Here is a 6,104-nt window from a genome sequence, read left to right as displayed (position 1 = left end):
GGCCTACAACATGATTCTGGGACGACCAACCCTGAATAATTCCAAGGCTGTTATAATCCCATCTCTTATGTTGCTCAAGTTTGAGAGGGATAATGGAACAGTCGGGTCCCTAAGGGGAGATCAGAGGATGGCCCGAGAGTGCTATCTCTCGGATGTCAAGCCCACTGTTATGGCCACTGGGTCAAGTGGTGGAAAAACAGACCTTGACAATGTCAAGGAGAGTGCGCCTGTTCAAGAAGCAGGCAGCAAGAAGAGAAAGACATCCCAGACAGGGGCCGCACGAAAGGACAGAAAATAGCAATCATTGGCAGAGGATCGGTCGGATGATTTCCGCCCTCAGCCGGCTGGTGAGCATACAGATCTGATCCTAGACGACTCGTGTCCTGACCGAACAGTCAAAGTTGGGACGACTGCTCTAAGAGTCCTAGGTGACGACTTTCACAAACTATTGAAAGAATACAAGGACATCTTTGCATTCGAAGTCCATGAAATGCCAGGCATTAGTCCTGATCTGGCGGTACATAAACTGGCCGTGGATCCGAAAAAGAAGTCGTTACGGCAAAAGAAGCGGAACCATGGCGAAGAAAGAAGTCAGGCGGCAGCCGCCGAAGTTAAAAAATTTCTTGATACAGGGTTCATTCGGCAATGTTACTTCCCATACTGGGTTGCAAATGTGGTGCTTGTTAAAAAGCCGAATGGCACCTGGCGAATGTGTGTAGACTACACAGACTTAAACAAAGCGTGCCCCAAAGACAGTTACCCTCTGCCTAAAATTGATAACCTGGTCGACTCAACAGACGGCCATGCTTTGATGAGCTTTATGGACGCCTACTCTGGTTTCCATCAAATTCCTTTATGGAAGAAAGATCAGGAGAAGACGGCCTTCGTCACTGATCAGGGGTTATACTGTTACACGGTCATGCCGTTTGGTCTTAAGAATGCCCCGGCTACCTTCCAGCGAATGATAAACACTGTGTTCTTTGATCAGATTGGGAGAAACGTCGAGGCATACATTGATGATATGATTGTCAAGACTAAACTTCAGAAAGATCATCTGTCGGACCTCCGAGAAAGTTTCGCCACACTCAGGCGGCACCATGTCATGCTCAATCCCAAGAAATGTATCTTTGGAGTTGAGTCTAGGAAATTTCTCGGATTCCTTATCAATCAGAGAGGAATAGAGGCGAACCCTGAGAAGGTGCAGGCGGTCATTGACATGCAGTCGCCTCGTACCATCCGAGAGGTTCAGAAGTTAACCGGTTGTCTGGCGGCCTTGGGAAGATTTCTAAGCCGATCAGGCGATAAATGCCTATACTTTTTCCAGGCAATTAAGAAAAAGGCAAGATTTGAATGGGGGCCGGATGCTGAGGCCGCCTTCCAGAAATTGAAAGTTCACTTGCATTCTTTGCCGAGGCTGGTCAGCCCTTTGCCCAAAGAAGTACTCTACATGTACCTGGCCGTCTCTGATCATGCGTTAAGCGCTGTTCTCCTTGCTGAAAGAGACGGCTGTCAGCTCCCGGTCTACTTTGTCAGTCATGTACTGAAAAATGCCGAGTTGAGGTATCCCTTAGTGGAGAAATTTGGTCTTGCACTCTTCATGGCTGTTAAAAAATTAAAGCCCTACTTTTTGGCACATGCAGTCGTTGTGTATACAGACCAACCTATCAAGCGGCCACTGACCATCATGGAGTCGTCAGGCTGAATGATCAAATGGGCCATAGAAATTCAGAGCCTCGAAGTTACTTTCGAGCCTAGAAAAGCAGTGAAGGGGCAAGCCTTTGCTGACTTTATTGTTGAGATGACTCGTCCCCCTGACTCTCAAGTTCCAGACCAAGTCTGGAAGGTATATGTGGACGGAAGCTCTACTTCAAATGGTTGTGGAGCAGGCGTCATATGTCAGTCGCCGGAGGGCGACAGGTACGAGTATGCTCTACGCTTCAGTTTTCAGGCCTCAAACAATGAGGCAGAATATGAAGCTTTACTAGCCGGAATCCGCATGTGCAAGGCGGCAGGGGTAAGAAAAATAGACGCCTGTTCCGATTCACAATTGATAGTGAGTCAGTACAATGGCGAATACGAAGCAACCCATCCGGCCATGATCAAGTATTTACAGGCGGTCCGACAAGCAGTCGGCTCCCTTGAGGATTTTCATCTGACCCAAGTGCCAAGATCAGAAAACAACCAGGCGGATGCACTTTCAAAATAAGCATCATCCGCCTCCTGTGATACTCCTCGAACTGTTTTTTGGGAAGTAATGGTTAGGAAATGCATTGAGGAAGAACCTATTGCAATCCTAGACAGAAGCTCAACCTGGATGGATCCAATCAGGGCATATCTGACAAACGGTACCCTGCCGGATGATCATCGACAGGCGGCAGCACTGAAAAAACGAGCCACCAATTTTGAAATAATAAAGGGAGAACTTCACAAAAGGGGGTACCTTCAACCCTTCTTAAAGTGTGTTACTCTAGAAAAGGGACAAGAGATAATAAACGATCTTCACTCTGGTTACTGTGCTTCCCATATAGGCGGTAGGACGCTTGCTCAACGGGCAAGGCGGCAGGGCTACTTTTGGCCTACCTTAGAAGCAGATGCAATGGAGATGGTGAAAAAATGTGACAAGTGCCAAAGGTTTGGCAAGCTAATTCACCGTCCGGCTACTGACCTCACTACCATTCATAGCCCACTACCGTTTGCTAAGTGGGGCATGGACATTCTGGGTCCATATACGCCTGCTACAGGCGGAAGGAGGTACATACTTGTTGCCGTCGACTACTTCACTAAATGGGTAGAGGCGGAGGCTGTAAAGGGAATCAAGACGAAGGATGTAATTTCATTCATTTGGAAAAATGTCATCACTCGGTTCGGGGTTCCCATGTCTATGGTTTTTTATAATGGTCCCCAATTTGAGACGCCTCTTCTCAAAAGCTGGTTGGGTGACCAAGGAATTGCACACTACTTTGCGTCTGTCGGCCGTCCACAAGCAAACGGCCAGGTAGAAGCCTTTAATAAAATCATCTCAGACGGTCTTAAGAAAAAGATTGAACGAGCAGGCGGCCTATGGGCGGATGAATTACCACATGTTCTCTGGGCCATTAGGACGACTGAAAAAGGGGCGACTGGAGAAACTCCATTCCTCCTAACTTATGGTGCGGAAGCTGTTCTTCCAATAGAACACTACGAGCCGACTCTTCGAGTAATGCTATATGACGAAGAGGCAAACTGGAAAGCCATGCGCCTGGCATTAGACTCACTTCTTGAAAGGAGGGGCAATGCTGTCTTGCGCCATGAAATTTACCGCCTGAGAATGACTAGATCATACAACAAAAAAGTACACAAGCGTCCACTCAAAGTGGGGGACTTTGTACTTAGAAAAATGGAAGCAGTTAGTAGGGCTAATGAGTCTGGCAAACTAACTCCCAACTGGGAAGGACCCTACCGAATCTGTGAAGAGGTCAGGGACGGTACCTACCGGCTGGAAACACCAGACGGACAACCGTTGCCTCGAACTTGGAATGTAGATAATCTTAAGAAATATTTCTTTTGAATGATGTAAATAATCAAGGGCTACTTAATAAAAGTTTGCACTTAATATTCAATTTTGTACTAAGAGGGGCACGCCTACTAACAAACACTCGGCTACTCTCCATAGTTTTTACTCTGTCTTCAGAGGGGCATGTCGTCTGTACCTTTACAGTCGGCTACTCTCCATTGAGTATTTTACTCTATCTTCAGAAGGGCATGCCGTCTGTACCTTTACAGTCGGCTACTCTCCATTGAGTATTTCACTCTATCTTCAGAGGGGCATGCCGTCTGTACCTTTACAGTCGGCTACTCTCCATTGAGTATTTCACTCTATCTTCAGAGGGGCATGCCGTCTGTACCTTTACAGTCGGCTACTCTCCATTGAGTATTTTACTCTATCCCCATAGGGGCATGCCGTCTGGACATATAGTCGGCTACTCTCCATAGAAGAGGGCCGACTGGTTCCAAACACACAGCCACCCCCCTAATACTTAGCTAAAAAAGATTAGGGCCTGGCCGACCCTGTGCCTAACAGGCGGCTACCCTCCTTTTACTTAGCACCTACGTTCACCAAGAACAAACCAAGGCCACAGGCCGAATGATCAGACCAGGCGCCAAGCCAACTGATCAAATCTTCAAAACTAATACGACCTGTCCCAACATCATAGCAGGCGTCCGGCGGCATCCCTCCGGATGAAATTCGTCGCAGAGAGCAGCTCCCTTTTGGGTGGAACATTGCTCTATAAACTAATTACACGACACCTATACGACTGCCCCCAAGGGCAACCACGTAGCCGTTTTTGAGACAAGGATAACTGTATCACTAACCAAACCAGTGGTAGCAGTTGACATCTGAGTCAGATGACCGCCTGTATTACTTGGGATAAATGCAGGGGGTACCTCTTGAGTTAATAGCCAACGAACATTGGCGAATCAAGGGGTCTAGCCGGCCTCCGCCGCCTGGTACCTCTACTTCTCAAGCAAGAGTGACGGCGACTGAGTAACACCAACGTTAACTCATAGTCACTCCCTCAAAATTAGTATGGAACCTAAAAGGTTTGAGTAGACCGCCTGTTTTTTGGCAAACAGGGGCACTCAAACCCCTATTCCTACTAGGTAACCTCTTGAGTTAATAGCCAACAAACATTGGCGAATCAAAAGGTTCAGCCGGCCTCCGCCGCCTGGTACCTTTACTACTCAAGCAGGAGTGACGGCGACTGAGTAACTCCAAAGTTAACTCATAGCCACTCTCTCAAACTTAGTATGGAGCCTAAAAGGTATGAGTCGTCCGCCTGTTTTTAGCAAACAGGGGCTCTCAACCACTACTCCTGCTAGGTTAACAACTTATGAGTTAAAAGCCAACAAACATTGGCGAATAAAGGGGAACAACCGGTACCCACCGCTTGATACCTCTACTACTCAGTTACTTGGCAACTAGGCAACAATCATGTTTACTTGGTCAGACCACTTTCCTACTTGGTTAATTTTACAAATGACAGGACTGCCTGCCTAAAGGGGATCTAGTTTAAAATGGTTCGAATACCGATTGGATAAATGGCCGACTGATCGTCTATCCTGGAAACAGACAACCAGTCGTCCAGGGGCATAGGCGGCGTGACTAACTATCCGTACCTGTCTGCAACTATCGGCCATGTAAAACAGTCGGTATAGTGTACAATTGGATATCAGAATATTCAATACTTGAACAAATTTGAAGCAAAACAAAAAATTCATTTAAAAGAAGCCGGTCATTAAAGACCGGCAAAATATTCAGAGCCCCGGCCCCCTGGCCGGGTAAATACAAAACAAACGGCACGCAGGCCGTGGAAAGAATACATAAAGCTTAAGAAGGGGGCAGATCTTCAATATTAGTAGCTGCCGCCTGGTCAGCACTCTTCTTGCTGGACTCGGCTTCAGCTGCATCCTTCTTTGATGCATTACCCCCAAGCGGCACAAGCGCCACTACCGGCTCCTCCTCCTCCAACGCTTCCTCCAACGCCTCTTCCTCAGCAGCCGCCAGGATCTCTTGATTATATGTGTTAGAACACTGGCGGTACGTTTTTTCCCATGAGGCAAAGTCGGATTTGGGGTAGAGGCGGCCCCAAGTCATGCGCTGGATTTGAGCAGAGTCTTCCATCATCTCTCGGACCAGCTCTTTCTTCTCTTGCTCGGCCTTTTCCAAGAGCTCCTGAGTAAGACTCTTCTCCTGAGTCACCAGGCGTTCCTTTACGTTGGCCAAGGATTTCTCCAAGGCTTCGTATGAGGACATCTTGTGGCGAAGAGGTCTCAGCTCGGCCTTGAGGTTGTTGATGGTCGCCTCCAGCTCGCCATTCCTCTTCTGGGCCGCCTCTAACTCAGCCCGGATAGCGGCAGTAGCCTGCGCCTGATAATAAAGAATATCAATGGTCAGAACTTCATTTTGGGCAATTTGAAACATTGCCTTATCACAGTTAGAGGCGGCCATAGCTTTTGCAGCCTTTACCTCTTTGTTCTTCCGGTCAAGCGGCTTGCGAAGGCCGTTCACTCGGAGCAGGGCCTAAGTAAAAAGGGGAACATGCGTCAGTTTCCAAACAAAAAGA

The sequence above is a fragment of the Chenopodium quinoa genome, unplaced genomic scaffold, assembly GCF_001683475.1.
Source record: "Chenopodium quinoa cultivar QQ74 unplaced genomic scaffold, ASM168347v1, whole genome shotgun sequence".
Lineage (NCBI taxonomy): Eukaryota > Viridiplantae > Streptophyta > Magnoliopsida > Caryophyllales > Amaranthaceae > Chenopodium > Chenopodium quinoa.
Note: the sequence above shows the minus strand (reverse complement) of the source record.